This window comes from Bos javanicus, chromosome 29, assembly GCF_032452875.1.
Source record: "Bos javanicus breed banteng chromosome 29, ARS-OSU_banteng_1.0, whole genome shotgun sequence".
Taxonomy (NCBI): domain Eukaryota; kingdom Metazoa; phylum Chordata; class Mammalia; order Artiodactyla; family Bovidae; genus Bos; species Bos javanicus.
Window position 1 is genome coordinate 16756065 of NC_083896.1, and position 18369 is coordinate 16774433.

Here is an 18369-nt window from a genome sequence, read left to right on the forward strand (position 1 = left end):
TGTGTGTGTCTCGCTCGCCCTCTCTGTGTGTAAGAGAGCGAGGGTGGGGGACGGAGGCAGGCAGGCGAGCAGGCGGGGAGGGGAAGACGAGGAGGGAAGCTATTAAACACACACACACACTCACACACACACACACACGCGCGCGCGCGCGCACCCCCGCCCCAACACCCCCCTCCGCGCCCCCCCCACCACCCCCCACCCCAAGCCTCGGGATTGCAGCTGTTTAATGTGGGCCAGCAGTGCTGGCAGGGACGCCGGCCGGGAGCGGCCGGGAGCGGCGGCCGGGCGTGCGCGCGCGGCTGGAGACTCGCTGGGGCTCCGCTCCCTGCGGGAGCTATTGTTGGTCTCACTGGAGCTGAGCGCGGAGCCGGGACCTGCTCCTTCCTGGGCGCCTGCCTGCTCGGGCACGCGGAGCCGCGGAGCCCCGCCGCCTAGAGTGAGAGGAGCCACCGGTGCGGCGTCTCGCCTCTCTGCCGCCCTCCTCCTCGCTTCCCCGGCGGCGGCAGCCTGCAGCCACGGTAAGGCGGCGCGATCCGCTCTACGGAAAAGCGCCTTTGGGGACACCGTGGTGGAGCCTCGCCTGCTCTCTCTCCTCTCGGCGCTCGTTAGCCGGGGAAGGGTCGGGGCAGCTCGCGCGGATGCCCAGGGCTCCCGGAGACGCTCGCTCGCTTCCCCGGCCCGCACCGGGTGAGGCAGCGAGGACGGCTGGGGTTTCCGGGGAGGCGAGTGGGTCTGGAGCCCCGAGCCTCCACCGCACAGCCCCCCGGAGCCCCACCGCAGAGTGGAGCCTGGAAGCCAAGGCTAGGGGAGAGCTGCGAGATTGGGCGCATGCTGGGGTTCGTCGGCCTTGCCCGGGTCCCCTTCCCCGCCCTGGCCCCAGCGTCCGCAGCCCCTTTGCGGACCCGACCGCCACAGGGCGGGCGCTGGAGAAGCCCGCGAGGCGGCGCCGGGCTCCCGGGCTGCATGCAGCCTGCCCTGTCGGGCTAGAGCCGGCTGCGGCGACCCCGCGCGCCCTGCGATTGGAACCGAGAACCAGGAGACGCGACCCCAGCCCCGTGCCCTCTGCAGCCGACGCGGCGCCCCTCTCTAGCCCGCCGCCCTGCCGCGGTGTCCATGTTCCCCTCGGAGCGAGTTGAGGCTGCAGCCCCTGGGTGGACACCCGGAGCGCTCCTGTGTGTGAGTGTGAGTGTGAGTGTGTGTGTGTGTGTGTGTGTGTGTGTGTGGGAGGGGGAGAGAGAGAGAGGTGCACCCCAGCTTCGGGGAAATGTGCTCTGGGATGAAATGTGATCAGTGAGCTCCTTAGTCATTATCCTCGCGGTTTAAAAATGCAGTCTATATTAGGAGCACTCGGGAAGGGGAAGGTGGTCTCGAGGAGTGTGTGTGTGTGTGTGTGTGTGTGTGTGTGTACAGGCAACCAGGGAATACAGTCAACTACTGGGGTGAAGGTAGGTTCAACTGGTGAGTCCTCCTTGGCGGGGCAGTAGGGTGGGCTTTGCTGGCCGCTGCCCGCCCTTCTCTGCCCTGCCTCCGCCTAGGCGAGGTTGGAAAGTACTGGAAATTCAACTGCGTGGTCTGTAACTTTGGAAACTGGCTCCCCTTTCAGGGCGAAACGTTAAGGCGATTTGTATACATTCTGGTCCATGGGGACGAGGGTATTATTACTCGTTTGGGTTACAGAGTCTTCTTTAGAACCGCAGCAGTCCCCTGCTCGGTCCCTTATCCGCTCCAACCACCAGCCCCGGCGAGGTTTGTAGAGACGCAGCTCTCTGTAAGCCACCCATGCGGCGAAAGCGGCGCCGGGGGCAGCCGGGGTTTGGCCGAGTCCTGCTCGCACTCTTGGTATTTGACTAGCCCAGGAGAGCGCCCTACCGCTTGTGGAAGGCGGTGGCGGGGGACGCTCGGTGTTTGACCGCGGGGCTGAGACGATGTCCATGTGCTGAGCGGTGCGGCCACGCGCACCGGGAGATCAGCCGAACGGCATCGCGGGCAATTACATAAACTGCCTCAGTGATTACCCGGAACCTTGATAGGAGCCCCAGGTTGGCGAAGGACAAGCCCGAAAGTTTGCTAGCTTGAGGAATGTAAGTACCGGGCGCCCCCACCCCGGGACCAGAGAGGAGAGCGACGCCCCGCATCACGGCGCCCACCCCCGCGATGGGCGTTGGGTGCCGATGCCACTGTCCTCCCCCTCCCCCCAAAGAACCGCAGATCGAGGCAGGGGCCGGGAAAGGATCTGGGATTGATGAGAGAGAAAAAGCCGGTCAGAACTCAGGGTCCTTTGAGTTCGCAGGGGACCAAGGCTCCACCTTGGGGGGTGAGGGAGGCCTTCCAGGGAATGCTGTATTAAGAAACCGGCGTTGTGTCCTAGGGGACCCCAAAGGCCCTCTTCTTTGCTTCTCCGAGCGCCTCCTCCCCATCTTCCATACTCAGTGCCCTTCATGTGTTTAGAAACCTGCCCGCGATGCCTGGTCCCCCCTCGGAGAGGCCAAGCATCCCGGCAATGCAGGCCCACTCCGGCGCGGGCTTGGAGAGAGAGGGAGTCCGCCAGCACCAGGTACCTATTCCTGGCTTCCCGGGCCAGGCCGGCGCGGATCCCATGGGTGCCGAGTGCGGCTTCCCCTCGCCTGGCTTCTCTGCCTCGTAGACGGCAGTTTGCTTCTGTTGTGTTTCTTCTCCGCATCTCGCTGCTTCCCTTTGCCGCCTGCAGCACGTTGATGGGCTTTGATAGAGAAACCACAGTAGTGGAGTGGTGTGTTGTTTTTTTTTTTTAATCTTGTTTTTCGCCTGTAGAGGGATTAGGCAGCCAGACCTGGCAGTGCCCTGCAGACCGCTGAAGTCTGGGGCACAGCAGCTCTGAGCTACCTCCTCGCTCAGCCGTGGGGGTGGCGGCGTGCACGGAGGGGGAATGTTTTGTTTTTCCCACATTCCAGCGTCCAGAAACCCCGCATTCCCTCCCCCGCGGCCCCCACCCCGCCGAAATCCCGGGTCTTGTCTGAGTGTGTTCCGCGCTGTAAAATAAATCCTCCCTCTCGCAGACCTGTGGGGCTGTTCGGATTTCCTGCCGCTGCCACGATCCTTAACAATGCGATTGCAAAGCTCGTGCTCAGCTGGGAAAAATCCCCAGGTGCCGGCCGGCCTCGCCTTGACCTTGCTGAAGGCGCCTTTAACCCGGCTGCCGGCGGGAATCGGGCCGGGCCCGCGGGGGTCTGGGGAGGGGCGGGGTGTGCCCCGGAGGTGCTAGCTTCACCCCCGGGGCAGGGTCGCCGCTGGGCCGCCGCGGGGAGGGGACGGGGCTCCGCAGCAACCTGTTTCCCTGCGCTCAGGGGCCACGCATTCCTGCCCCTCGCCTCGGCGCTGGCCCCGCGTTACCCTCCTCCCCGCCCACCTCTGGCCACCTCCAGGGGTCCACGGTGGGAGACGCGGATCGAGCCCCGATCGCGCTCCACACCCCCCACCCCCACCCCCGACGTCTGCCCGTGGTCCCCGGCGTGGGGCTCCTGGGCCAACAGAGCCGCAGTCCGCGGGAGCTGGGCCGCTGGGTAGGCGGGGTCGGGGTGGGAAACCCGATCCGAGATGTCAGCGTTCCCGGCCAAGTTGCCGCCCCCGGCGCGGCGAGGAGTCCGCGTCGCGCGTCTCTCCCCTCTCCCCTCCCTGCCCTCCATCTTCCCCACCCCCGGCGCGCTCCGGGCGCCCTGCCGCTCAGCTTCGCCGAGAGCTTTCTTCGCCAAAGTTACAAGAGATGTTTTCACAGGTGGTGGCGGTGGAAGCAAGTTTTATGTGTGTGTGCATGTGCGTGTGCGTGTGTGTGTGTGTGTGTATTCGCGCGCACGCGCTTGGGAGGGGAAGTGCGCTTGGAGGGGAGGTACGCGGGAGGCCAGTCATCTCGCAAAAACCAGATTCCTCTCTTTGTGGGCGTTGTAAGGGGACGCTGCGGCAGAATCTGTTTTCCCTGGTGACGGAAAGGATGGGAAGTCCTCGCACCTGGTGGACCTGGACCCGTTGGAGCAGATTTCCCGAGGCGATCGTGTGTCTCCTCTCCACCGCGGTGCTTTGAGAATGTTTGAAGGTTTAGCCGTCCCCACGTCCCTCAGGACTTAGACGTTCACATAGTTTTAGGGGACTAATTCAGGGAAGGTTTGATTCCTACCACCTGTCTTTCAGTGCGTGGGGGCAGGGGGCAGGGGGCAGGTTGGTGTGCGAACTCGCCAAGTCTGTGGTGGGGAAGTTGTCAGGGATGGGAAGGTTTTCCAGAAAGATCTCTTGGATTCATCCGTCAGCCTCTCTTGAGGAGGGTGGTGGGCGGAATGTGGGCAGTAGGCCAATGAAGCATCCTACTGGACTGTGGGGAGAAAAGGGTCGGTCTTGCTCAGTGCGGGGCGCCAGGGGACAGAACCAGGGCTCAACCCTAAAAAGAACCACCAGAAGACAGTTCTGCAAGCGAGTGGAATGACCTGGAATATGAAGTAGTGAGCTCTGTAGGAACACATGTTGCCTTTGAAGGCTGGGTATTGTAGGAGTGAGCGGTTGGTTTGGATCGCCAAAGGCTCTCCTCCCATAGATCTGACTCTAGGTGGTAGGCTCTCCTCCGTGGTTTTGTGGCGGTAAATCCAGAGGATGTGACTTTAACTCCTTAATTTCCTGGACTGGAGTCAAGACTCTATGGCCTTAGGCAAGTTTCCTTTGAAGCTTCAGCCCCCTTGCCTGTAAAATAGGAAGATACTCTCTAGTTTCCAGCGTTGTAAGGATTAAGGTCCATAGAGCCTCTGACATACTGCAGGCCATTCACAGATGGTCATTCCCCCCCACCTCCTTCATCCCTTTACAACGTGTTGCTTTGAGGGTAGGGGATGGGCAGGGAAATCAACAACCCCAGAAAAACCAGCAATATTGCATCCACAGTCTATTTAAAACCAGCTCAAATGCTTGAAACAAAAATATCTTCTCTTTTCTTAGAAAAGTCATTTCCAGTTTTGTTAGAATTTCTTCCTCATCGAGTCCCTTTTTTTTTTTTCTGACAGAATTACATCCTCATGCAGATTGACTTGTTACATAACCTGATATTTCCAGATCAAAAGTTACGAATAATGGGGGGGAAAAGGTGATTAAGAATTTAAGGTACTGTTGGATGAGGCAAGCAAGGGAGATGAGACAAGCAAGGGACTGAGTTTGAGACGCTTGCTCACACTCTTTAAGTGTATTAGAGGTTGAAGGAGAATGAGGCCTACTAATGCCACCCCACTCCAGTCCTCTTGCCTGGAAAATCCCATGGACGGAGGAGCCTGGTGGGCTGCAGTCCATGGGGTCACTAAGAGTCGACACGACTGAGCGACTTTACTTTCACTTTTCACTTTCATGCATTGGAGAAGGCAATGGCACCCCACTCCAGTGTTCTTGCCTGGAGAATCCCAGGAACAGGGCAGCCTGGTGGGCTGCCATCCATGGGGTCGCACAGGGTCGGACACGACTGAAGCGACTTAGCAGCAGCAGCAGCAGCAAGCACACAGTACAGACCCTCACTGGGTCCTTAGCTGCCTGTCTGGTTCTAACAGGTGGCGACTCTGCCTGGGCCCCAGCCTCTCCTGATGTTCCTGTCCCAGTACACTCTCCCACATCCATAAATGCAGGTTTGATTCCAAGAGCCTAGCAGGGTAAATCCACATCAATTTCAGATCTAAAGAGCTGAATTTTACCTGCCTTCTAACATGGTCTATCAGCCTGGCTTATTGTAACTGAAAACTAAATCACTCCATCTTGGCTTTGCTCTGAAAGGCTGCTATGGGGGCCACTTTGAAAGTCACACATGCCCCAGTTCCCAGGGAACCAGGCATGCATGGATCCCTGAATTTATAGTTTTCCATAAGGAAGGCTGCTAATGAAACTGTAAATGTAGAGGCTTAGTCCTCTGTGGGTTATATATTTATTACTTTGTCACAATTTTTTTCTAACTTTTATTGTCTTTATTCTAATTACCAAAGTAATATATGTTCACTGTAGCAAAGTAAGCCAATGCAGAGAAAAGCAAAAAGAAAATGTTTCACCATGTTCGGGGTTGTACCTTGTGACTTCTCTTTATGACTAGAAAAATGAGATCGTAGTTACAGTATTTTCAGTGCTTATTTTTGTTACTTGATAAATCTTTCCATGTTATGACTTTTTCCCCATGGCAACATTTTTAATGGGTACATAGAACCCCAACATTTTAATATGGCATAATTTAGTAGAACAGTACACAAATTTTGACTTTTGGTTTATTTTTATTTTAGTTTTTTATTATTATCACAAAGCTGCAGTGATTATTCTTATACACACTGGGCAATTTTAGCCTTTCCTTGAGATAAATCCCCAGAAAGCAGGATTGCAGGGTCAGAGGCATATGCCATGGTGAGACTTCTGTCACACATGAAAAGGAGTGGGGTCCCTTGTGATTTCTACTTCATCTTTTAAACCAGAATATGGCTGCTTACTTTGCAGTTCTTTGCAGGCATGAGGGACTAGGTAGGAGAGGGAGGTAGGGGTGATAATCAGACCTCAAGCAGGGGATTTGCATAACTTTGAGCCTTTCTGCAAAACTGATAGGCAAATCATTTTTTCCAAGAACATTTTCCTTCTCCGGCTGTCTTGGAATCATCACTCACTGTAGCCCTTCAGCCAGCAATGGAGATAAAATATGTAGATATGTGTCTCTGTATTGTAGGTGAGGCTGGTTCCCTGGTGAATGACAGACGTTCCTCAGAGAATTGAGTGTGTCTTTGCATTTGGATTCCCCTCTCCCTGCACCCCGTTTTTGCTTCAGAGGCCTTAGAAAAGTTTGCAAAGGAAGCCACCCCAAGGTAAGCTTATCCTCCCTTTCCCAACCCCACTGTCCACTGCATGGCATTTATTGAGACAAACAGCCTAAAAGTCTCACTTTGTGATCCCTGGGCACAATTAAAAAACAAACGAACAGCAACAACAACCAAAAACCACCTACTTGCTGTTCCTAAGGTGGTAGTTGGTCTCTACTCTTGTCCCATCCTTGCCTGGGCCGTTTCAGTCCCCAGATGTGTTTGCCAGCCTTCCTTCGTCTTTCACGCATCAGATTTCTGTGACCCAGAAAAGATTTGTTCCCTGTAGTTAGAGGACTCGTCCTCTGACAAAGTATTGTGTAGATCCAGTGGGGGAAGTCCAGTCCTCCTGTTTCCAAGGTGTCCCCAGGCTCAGCAGGAGACATCAGGAGTTCCTTTAGATCGGATGGAGAGGTCTGATGTCGTGGTCACCATAAAGGAAACCTGCTTTGCTGGTCGCAGACTCTGACTTCTGACAAGTGTTTAGATGCTGCCTTGATACTGACACACTCCACTTTCACTTGGGGGAGGTGAGGGAGTATTTTTGTCCTTTGCCATATCCCGAACATCAAATTGGGGCTTTTCTTTCATTTGTGAAATAAAAAGGAAACAGCACATCGATGTAGCAGGATCTCAAGAGCAAGTATGCCCTGCCCTCTCCTCCCTGTCCCTTGAGCCCTGCATTTGCTTTGCCAGTGGATGGTAAATGTGGCCTGAACCTACAGTGAGGAAAGGGTGTAAGAGGCAACTGATTAATCACTATGATCATCAAGAACCTTAGGTTTTTAAGAATGTTTGTCTCACAAAAGACCCCATTTTCTCGCTGTGGAATGATTGTTGATTTCTAAGTCTGATCTTTGACATCTTTGAAAGTCAAACCAGAGAGCTGGAGTTTGGTGAAACACTTGCCAATTCCTGAAATTAGTTTCCCTCTCTAGAAAACTAGGTTGGGAGACGAGAGTAGATTTGATGTTTTATAAATTTGTGCTTCTCAAACTTTAACCCACGTTACTGGAGAATCTTGTTAAAACACAGGTGTGAAGAGTCAGACATGACTGACTTCACTTTCACTTTTCACTTTCATGCATTGGAGAAGGAAATGGCAACCCACTCCGGTGTTCTTGCTTGGAGAATCCCAGGGATGGAGGAGCCTGGTGGGCTGCCATCTATGGGGTCGCACAGTGTCGGACATGACTGAACGACTTAGCAGTAGCAGCAGCAGAGTAGGTCTAAAGATCCTTAGGACCCAAGAATCTGCATTTCTGACCAACTCTCAGCGGGTACTTTGCTGCTGGTCCATGGCCCAACTTGGAGAAGCAAGATCTCAAGCTACATCCTACTCTGACCTTATTACAGAAAGTAATAATAGTGACTGCTAGACGTCAGGAGGAGCTGACTTGTAGTCTGGTGTTGTAAAGGATGTGTCTGTTCTTGCCTTTTGAGTTTTGAGAATTGGCATCTTCATTTTCTCAGACAGGCTGGGGAGGGACTTTGTCAACTCTCTCATCCTGTGGTTGTTCAGGAAGTGGAAGAACGGGGCAGGAACAAAACAAACTGAGTGCCTCTGTATGTCAGGTAGCTGCTGTTATCACCATGTTCTCTATGGGGAGACAGGCTCAATAAGGTGAGCCATCTGTCCAGGACACACACCAAGGCTCAGCATTTGATTGCACACCTCTCTGACCCCCAGACCTTATTTTTCTTAGAATGGCAACTTTGTAGCTTTCTAGAATGCCAGGTAATTAAAACTGAGTGCTTATTAGCAAAGTGTTTCCCTTTAGAGGTGCTTCTACTGGGCCTACTTTAAGAATGGATCCAGACATTTCAAAATTTGCATCATTGTCAGGCAAGCAATTAAAGTGCTTAAGGGCTTAAAAGCAATTTGTTCAAGTTGGTTAAATATCCGCCCTCCCCAATCTTGTTTGTTTTATTAATTTACTCATCAAACTGTGACATCAAAACCATTGCAAACGTAAATTTCAGTATCTTCCGATTGGTGGAACCTTTCAAACAAAAGAACCTGGCATTGATGAGATCCACGGTGGAAGGATCTGGTGCAGGGTGAGTCAGAGAAATCAGCCTTTTACTAAATAAACCCAGCCTTGCTTTGGCCTCTGGATGAGTATTGGTCGTTAAAACGTTTTATTAACGTGTAATTATTCTGAGAACCAGTCAGCAACGCAGCTCTTGGCAAAAACATTCATTAGCTGATCTTTACATCACCCCCAGATGGCAGATTAATAGCATTAACCCTGCATCTGAGAGAACAAATGGACACCCAGCGATGAGGGTAGAAGAGGCAGACTCTTGCCTTGCAGGAAGGATGGCAGAGGCACTGGGGGACTCTATGAGTGTGTCACTCAGAAAATCCTAGGTGGTACACTAGGTACTCCAGAGCTGCGCTGTGCAATGTGGCCACCAGTCACAATTTGAGTTCAATTTAATTAAAGTTTAAATCAAACTAATAATTCATCTCCTCCATTGCTCTAGCCGTATTTCAGGTGCCCAGGAGAGGAGAGTGGCTACCATATCAGACTGTGAAGATACAGATCATTTCCATCATCCATCGCACAAAGTTCTCTTGGACAGTGTTGATCTAGAAGCTTGGGATCATCTGACAAATGCAAAGGTCCTTACCCCGTGAAACTCTCATGCAAAATTTCCTAAAAGGATACCTGATGTTTGGTATTTTTATAATTTTATAATCCAAGCTGTGGCTGAGTACTTCTGGGTGGCGGGTAGGGACCTAGTTCAAGTCCCTGTTCATCCACATACTCGTTGAATGACTAGAGGTAGGTTATTGAACGAGTATTTACATACTCTGAGCCTCTTTGCAGATCCGTGCTACTATTTTTCACTTGCTAGCCAAGATTATTTGTCAGACAACATTGGATTCTGGAGAGGATGCTGGGAGAAAGGTACTGTCCTTTGCTGCTGGTGGAAATGCAAATTAACCTACCCTTTTAGAAAAGCAATTTGGCAATAACTGTCAGTAGTCCTAGAGACACTTATTCCCTTTATTCCAGTATTCCGATTCTAGGAATCTAGCCAAAGGAAATAATCAGAGATGGGCAGAAAAGATGAAGAATAAAAATGTTCATCGCAGTGTTATTTATAATGGTGAAAAAAGAAGAATAGGAATTGGATCGGACAAGTTAAATATGGCAGAGCCAAGCAGTGGGATATCATGCAAAGATTAAGTGTTGTTTCTGACATGTTTTTTGTGACATGGGAGAAAGCCACAAAGAAATTTATGTTTAGAAAAATACCAAATGCTCTACTATTAAAACCCAAATATATTTGTCAAAGCAGGCATTTGTTGAAACAGAGCTAAGAAGAAATAGACAAGCTAGTAAAGGTTGCAACCTGTGAATTAATAGAATTTTTTGATGATTTTGAGAGAATCACTTTAGCTTTTTCCTCTGCATTTTGTACTTTATTTTTTCTCTTATTTTACGCATCACAGTGCGTGGGCTTCTCACTGTGGTGGCTTCTCTTGTTGTATAGCATGGGCTCTAGGTATATGGGCTCAGCAGTTGCGGTGCAAGGGTTTAGCTGCTCCTCAGCATGTGGGATCTTCCCGAACCAGATCGAACTCCTGTCCCCTACATTGGCAGCTGGACTCTTGACTACTGGAAAGTGAAAGTGAAATCGCTCAGTCGTGTCTGACTCTTTGCAACCCCATGGACTAGAGCCTACCAGGGTCCTCCGTCCATGGGATTTTCCAGGCAAGAGTACTGGAGTGGGGTACCATTGCCTTCTCCAGGGCATCTTCCTGACCTAAGGATTGAACCCGGGTCTCCTACATTGTAGGCAGATGCTTTACCGTCTGAGCCACCAGGGAACTACTAGAGCACTGGTGAAGTTTGGATTTCTTTTAAATTTTTTTTAACTAAGCCAGCCTGCAATGTTTGGCCCCGTGTGCCCCGCTGTGCCCTCCCCAGTGCTGTGCCGTCAAGCGCTCTCAGCTCTCCCTGTCTGCCCTTTCTAGCAGTTTGGCATTTCTGGCTTATCCCATCCAGTGTTTGTCTACCGCCCAGGCCGGGAAGTGCTTCCTAGCATCCAACCTGAACTGCTCCTTATGGCCCCTGAAGTCAGTTTCTCTGTGTATGCGCTCTGAGGTGGTTCCCACTAACCAGCGTGGAATATTGGGAAGAGCATCAGCTTCGGAGCCAGAAAGAACTGGGTCAGACCCTGACACCCACTACCTCGCCATGTGACCTTGGGCAACCTTCTGAGCCTCAAAGCTCTCATCTGCAAAATTGGGAACACAGGTGAGCTCATCTCATATCGAGTGGCTGTGAGGATTAAGTGTTCATTCAGGAGAACACCTGGCACAAGGGGGCAGATGACCCGTGGAGGATGTCAGCTCCTTGTCTGCCAGGATCCTCCCTGGAGGTTGGTAGGCTCCCCACTTTCCTGATGGAGATGGGCATCTGGTGGTTGCAGGACTCGTCCCCAACACACGGCTTTGGGTTTGCAGAGGTGGGACTTGATGGATTGTGGCCGATGCTGAGTCGTGGGCCTTCTCAGGTACAGGCTGGCAAGCTCTGTTGCTGCCTGGCCTATTTTCTTTTGTTTTATCAGTTTCCTGGGATGCACTTCATCCTAATCCTGTGTAAACCCCTCAATATTTCCCAGCCACGTGCTCCGTCCCTCTCAAGGAATAAATAAAGCAGACTGTTCTGTTATTGCAGGATGAATGATTATAACAAACAAACAAAAAAAGATGCTTAAATCAAAAGTAGCCCTGATAGAGTAACAGAGGTCGGGTGCTCAGCTTGGAACCCCTTCCCAGGTCTCCAGAACCCTGTGGCTCAGCTCACTTTTTTGCCATCTTGTGAAACCGCCGCCCACATTTCCTATCTTGGTAGCTTGTAAGAGACCCCAAATTTGTGGACGGCCCCACTACCAGTTATGACACTTCATTTCTGTGGGACTTTGACAAGTTGCTTAATGTCTACACTCCTTAGTTTCCTTATCCATAAGTTGGGGATAATGATGATGATTTGGTAGGATTATTGAGAGGATTATCAGGAAAGAATGTGGCACTTTTGTGAATCCTTATCATTGTTGAATGAGCATCTTTTTTTTGAGGGCCACCTGAATCATGAGGTTTTTTTTTCCTCCACTATGGCTAGTTCTCCCATGTACTTCAGTTAAGTGTTTTTCAAAGCCATGTAGGACAGTAGTCAATTCTAGTGCATTTGGGGTTGAATTCTCTGTTTGTCACCTAGTAGCTGTATGAAGTCAAGTAACTTCTCTGAGCTTTCAACAGCTTTTCACTTCTAAAATGGAAAATAGAAGTCTCTACCCCAAACAGTTGGTGTGGGGTCGGTAAAGCTGGTGAAGTGCCTGACGGGCTGCGTCTTCTGTGTGAATGGTGGCTCTTGCCGTTGCTGTTTTTCCTTCCTGTTACCCCCTCGCCCACCTGGCTCTTGACCTTCTGATTCTTGCTTGCAGAGTCTTGACTGAACTGTCATCACAGTTCACAGTGGACCTATGTGTGTGTTGGTGGGGGTGTTGGGCAGGGTGCTGGGAGGGTTCAAGCCAGCTTGTTTCTGGCGTTTGCAGGTCAAACTCTAAGAGGAACTCTGGCACCCCTGCCTTGTGAAAATGGAGGTGTCTGTAGAAATGCAAAAGCCAAGGGGCTTAGGATGTAGACCACGGTCCTTTTTTCTGACTCCAGCTCTGGCCTTTTGCCAGTCTGCCCAGCCAGGTCAGAGTCTTGTTCCACCTGCTTCTCCCAGCTGCTGTCAGATGCTGGATTTTGAGTTCCAGCTCAGCGCCCTGCACAGTGGGTCCCAGGCTTGACTGTGTCTCAGAATCAGCCAGGAGCTGTTATCAATGCCCAGCTCCACCCTAGAGCGCTCTGAATGGCTCTAGCTGGGACCTGGCCACAGAGCTCTGCAGAGCTCCCCAGCTGATGTGAAAGTGTAACCCAGACTGAGAAATGGTGCAGAGTTATAGAGCCTCATGACATATTTGTTCTCTCTCTTCTTCAAAGAAGTGTTGAGGAATTTATGTATGAGATGGGTGACCTAATTTATTTGAGCCAAGGGACTACAGATATAGCAATCAAGGCTTCTTTCCCACCCCTTCCCTGGGCCTTCTGGGCGAACTGGGGCATCTGGGTCAGAAAAGTAGCCCTCCTCTCAGCCTGTCTTCTCGTTCCAACACAGTTGTGTTCTGAGTGCCGGGAAGGGCCTAGCCCTCGCTGGGGGATGTGGTGATATTGCTTTGACCTGGTTTTGCTGCTTTTATGTTCGTTTCTGGGCAGAGCCCTATTAACTATTCATGCACGGCCCTCCACCCGGCCAGCAGGGCCTCGGGATTCCCTGAGTAGAGGAGGGAATGTCTGAGTTGTTTTTTGCTTCCTAGAGAAGGCTGAGATGGGAGTAGCTCACCAGGGCTGGTGCCCGAGAATTGACACAATCTGAGGGCCTGGAGACCTTGCACATCTGGAAGGTTTGGGTGATTTTTACATCTTCAAATAATGACTGTTTTCTTGAGAAACCCTCTTAACTTGAGATAATCTCAAACCCACCCCAAGCTGGGAAAACATGTTGTGTTCTGGAGAGGGCCTTTGAAACTTAATGAGCCCAGGCACCGCCTGGGGACTTGTCCAAGCATGGGCTCTGACTGAGTTGGTGGGAGCATGGGCCTGAGACTCTGCATTTCTAATAAGCTCCCAGAAGCTGCTGATGCTGTTGGTTCGAGGTCCTCAGGTTCTAAAACCTTGATCTTCCTTCCTGCTCCTGCTTGCCCTCTGCCTTTGCCTCATCTCCCCAGGCTCAGTGGAGTGCCAGGGCCTGTGGAGTCTTGTCAGATTCACACATCTCCTTGTTGGTATTGCGGTGGCCTTGGTGGCGGCAGCCGCAGTGGCACAGTAGGGACAGTAGAGACTGGTCATTTTCATCATAGAAAGATTACAGTTTGAAGTCTTACCGTGTCCTCTTCAGGCTTTTATTTTCAGGTCCTCAAACGAATTAAACCGCACGGCACGTTGTGGAACAGGTACTGACTTTTATTGCTAGGATAAATAGCACTCCAAAAATTTTGTAACATTTATCATGTTTTTATTTAATGTGATTTCTTTCTGATGATACCAGTAGTACACGTAAGCAACAGAAAAACATAAAAACTTAACCCAGAGAACAAATGAAAATGACCCGTAACCCTGCCGTGTAGCGGTGGCTCCTCCCAGCATTTTGGTTTTCTGTCCAGTATTGAGTCTACATATAATACTACTCCCCCTCCCCCAGCAGTTGTAGCAGAGTGTTCTCATAGTTTTGTAACCTTAATACATCACATTTTCTCTCCAAAATGACTTTAAAATAGCCACACAGTACTCCCTCATAAGAATATGTCATTATTTGTTTAACCAGTTTCCTTTTGTTGTTTTCAGCTTTTTTTTTTTTTTACCACTGTCAATAATGCTGAGATCAACATTTTAATGTGCTTGTCTCTTTATTTCCTTCAGCCCAGTTTCTTTACTTCAAATTGCTGGGTCAGAGGTTATGCAACTTTTTAAGGCTTTTAATATGTGATGCTCAATAGTCCTCAGGAAGGACTGAGCCCAGTTTGAGTTCCCTCTGGTTTTGCTAGGAGTTAGGTCAGGAAGTTGTCATTGTCTGCATTTTATGTGGGGAGCTGTGCATCACCAGCAGTATCAGGGTATCACCCAGGACAGACGTGCCCTGCAGGCACCCCAGCTCCTGGCCAGTGTGCGTGGAGTGGTATCCGTGCTGGATGAGATGGTCATTGGACTGCTAGGGTGACCAGGACCACACTGCTTCCTGGATCTGTGAAGGCATTTGCATTTTTGGGGGAAGAGGGGAAGGGAGAAGAAAGTACTAACACAGTGTCTCCCAAACTTTAGACTCCGAATCAAAATATATCCAGATCCTGACCATCCCTACCACCATCTTCTGGTACCGTTAGCTTGCCTCCCTGGTTTCCTGCTTCAATCCTTGCCCCCCAGCATTTCAGCACAGCAGCCAGAGTGATCCTGTTTAAGACGTGATCACATTAAAATGTGAATCCGGACACATCACCCGTCTGTTCAGAACTCTGCAGCGGCTCCTCGTTTGCCTTGGAGTAAGTCACAGTCCTTACAGGACGTGCAAATAGCCCCTCCATGGTCCAACGAAGCCCACCTCTTGCTTTGTTGGAACATGTCAGGCCCACTCCTGCCTCAGGGCTGTGCCTTCGGCCCCGAGTCTTCTTCTCCTGGACGTCTGCACGGCTGGGTGCTCACCTCCAGGTCTTTTTCTCCTCCATCACCTTCGCCTTCTCAACGAGATCCCCCCCTAACAGTCTTCTTGTGTTGGTGGCCATCCCTCTTCCCTGCCCTTCGTTTTTCAGACCTCTCCTACCCTGCTATATTTTCTTTCCATGGTGTTAAATACTATGTATTATGATTTTAGCAAGATCACTCTGACTGCTGTGTTACGAATAACCTGAGGGGCTGTGGGCCAGTTCAAGGGCAGAGCATACTATATAATTTACTCCTTCCTTAAGCATGTGGGCTGTGGACATAAATAAAGACTGCCCAACTTCGAGCAAGCCGAGGCTGATTATTCAGAGCCTGCAACAAGGGAGTCAGCCACCATCGCTCACCTTGGGTTTGACTCAAAGGCAGGTAGAGCAGTGGGAAAGGTTAACAGTGGGAAAAAGGGAGGCCCCGGAGTGCTGCTTTGGTGGAAGGCTGTTGGCTTGAGGAAGCTGGGGGTGGGCTATCCTTTGTGATTGGTTTAGGAAACCTATTTGCCTGTTTCTCATTGGTCCTTTCCTAGGGAGCCCTGGTGGCTCACTCAGTAAAGAATCTGCCTGCAATGCAGAAGACCTGGGTTCGATTCCTGAGGTCTGGAAGATCCCCTGGAGAAGGAAATGGCAATCCATTCCAGTATTGTTGCCTGGAAAAATCCCATGGACGGAGGAGCCTGGAGGGCTACAGTCCATGGGGTCGCAGAGCTGGACACGACTGAGCGACTAGCACTCTCACTCACTCGGATTGGTCCTCAGGTGGCAGCAGGGAGCAAAGATTAGGAAAGCTGGCAGGTGACGGACCAAGTCTTGACTGTGTGGGGCTGGCTGTTGCAGAGCTGGGGGTGAGAGTTCTGTTTTCATCTGCTCTGGCTGGTTTGCATCTGTTTGGCCTCTCATGACTGTGGTGAGTCTCCACGAGGCAGCCATCTTTGTCTCTTGTCCTCTGAGGTAACTCCTGTGCTTAGAGAGTGTCTGCCAATGAGAGCCGCTCAATCCTTGCTGAATTGTGTGCTGCATTTGGCCCGCATAACCTCACTGAGTCCTCGCAACAAGCTGAGGTCTTACTTTTCCCATTTTCCAGAGGAGGAAAGGGGATGCAAATAGGTTAGACTTCTTAGCCAAGGTCACCCCCCATTGGTGAGTCAGGGAGCCAGGGTTCCTACCCAGATCTACCTGACCATAAAGCAGATGTCGCTTCCAGGAGCTGTTCGTGGTTCATCTGCAGAAAACCGAGGGCTGGGGAACTCGTCCACTCTGCCTTGAGGCAGGAGCAAGGTACACACAGCTTCACAGGTCTCTGAATTTTGAGCTAAAACTTTTCATAGAAGATGTGCAGCCTCTCCTGACAACTTCCCGCACTGATGACCAGTGCCTGGTAGCAAAAATTAATTAAGGCTCCTAGAAGGAGAATTTCCCTTTATTACCTAACCCTGATAATACCTCTAGAATGTGGAAATAGGCTGGAAATTCATTCTACACCAGAGTTTGGGTGGTTGTCTCAGGCACCAAACAGATGTCTGAGGCCCCCACATTTGAGCTAGGGAGTATGTGTGTTTGAGTGTGAGGGCAGGGAGTGGGGAGTGTCTATCATTTACAGCACATGCTTGGAACTTTTCAAGTTAAAGTGTTAACTCTCATGGTTGTCATCTCTTGATCTGATGTTGCCACTAATCTCTGTTCCCCATCCCCTCCAGAATCATGGAATCCAGGTCACTTGTTCAGAAGTGGACCCCAGAGGCAGAGGCCAGAGAGAGGCTGTGATGTGGGGAAGGTCAGCAGGTGTCACAGCTCCCAGCAGAGGGGGAACCAGGTCCAGCTAAGGGAGTTAGGCCATTTGATCCCTGCTGTGTGCTGAGCCCCCTACTGTGAGCTGAACATCACAACTCTGCCAGGCTGACTTAGGGTGCTCGGTCACCAACTCTGTGAGCAATGGAGCCAGGATTTGAATCTGGTCTTTCTGGCTCCATGCCTGTCTTCTTCTGTTTCATCGTTTCATCAATCAGGAAAAGCTGACCAAGTCTCTGGGGCTGGTCTCATAGGAGCTAACCAGCAGTCTTTCCCCAGGGGCTCCGGAAGCCAAGGCTGGGTGGGGAGTTACTTCAGTTCAGCATGAGGGAGAGCATCCTACCAAGTACTGCACGGCCCGGGGAGGGAGTGAGCTCCCTGTAAGTGGGAAGAGTACAAGCAGGGGCTGTCTGGGTTTGCAGGGCATGGGAAAATGGACTCACTGTCCTCTTTAAACATTCAGTTACAGAATGACTGGCTCCCTTTGGTGGGGCTGCTCATCTGGATCTTCGGCACGATTATGGACTATCCTGATTAATCAGTCCATTAAAGCTTGGTGAGTGAGTCGTGACCTGCAGCAGGTGTCATTCGGGACAGAAGGACAAGGGAGTCCATTCAGACCTCAGAGTTCTTAGGATATAGGAAAGATATTATCAGACATCTCGAGTTGGGAAGTCAGGCCAACCTTGTTTAAATCCTAGTGAAGCCATCACTAGTCCATGTGGTCCCCACATTGGCACCAGTGACTAGATGACTCTGATAGAGAGGGCTGTCCCTCACTGAGGTCCACTGTGCTAGTTTGTATGACCTTTGGCAGATACAATAACCTCTTAGTCTTAATTCCTTCCTCTTTAATATGGAGTAACAAGTCCTGCTTTGGGGAGGAAATGGAATAACAGTAATCAGGCATCCAGCACAGCCTGGCACCAAGGAGACACATCTGAGAAAGAACTCTCATACCCAGGTTGCTTGGAGGAGGCAAAACAAGATTCCGACAGAAAGAAGTGTCCGGGATCAGGTGTGAGGGGCTTCCCAGGGGGCGTTAGTGTAGGAGATGCAGGTGCAGGAGACTTAAGAGATGTGGGTTTGATCCCTGGGTGAGGAAGAGCCCCTAGAGGAGGGCGTGGCAACCCACTCCAGTATTCTTGCCTGGAGAATCCCATGGACAGAAGAGCCTGGCGGGCTACAGTCCATGGGGTCAGAAAGAGTAGAACATGACTGTGCGACTAAGTATGCATGTGAAGAATGAGAACATGTTTTTTAAGAGGACAAGAAATATTGCGATCAGATTCCTCCTCCTTCCTCTGTTGCTGATCACTCCCCTCTTCCCTCCTGCAAAATCGGCCAAAGAGACTTTCTGAAATCCTCCGCTCCTGGAAGCAGTAGCTTTGATTCTGGCCTCCCATTTAACCCTCCTTCCACCCCTGCCCCATGCCTAACTGCCCCTAGGGCTGGCATAGATTCCCCCCATACCTGGAGCAGGCCAAGA

At 51.2% G+C, this 18369-nt stretch overlaps 1 protein-coding gene across 7 annotated transcripts in view; it reads left to right on the top strand.

The window, feature by feature from the left end:
* Positions 1–227: 227 nt before the first annotated feature.
* TENM4 (teneurin transmembrane protein 4) overlaps positions 228–18369 on the top strand; it is an 854243-nt gene continuing 836101 nt past the window's right edge. For 4 of the 7 annotated variants that reach the window (XM_061407666.1, XM_061407670.1, XM_061407672.1 and 1 more), the window contains exon 1: positions 229–518. The gene's annotated coding sequence lies outside the window, so the exon portion shown is untranslated. Of the gene's footprint in view, positions 519–18369 lie in introns of all 7 variants that reach the window. The other 3 variants (XM_061407667.1, XM_061407664.1, XM_061407669.1) reach the window with 1 other exon arrangement.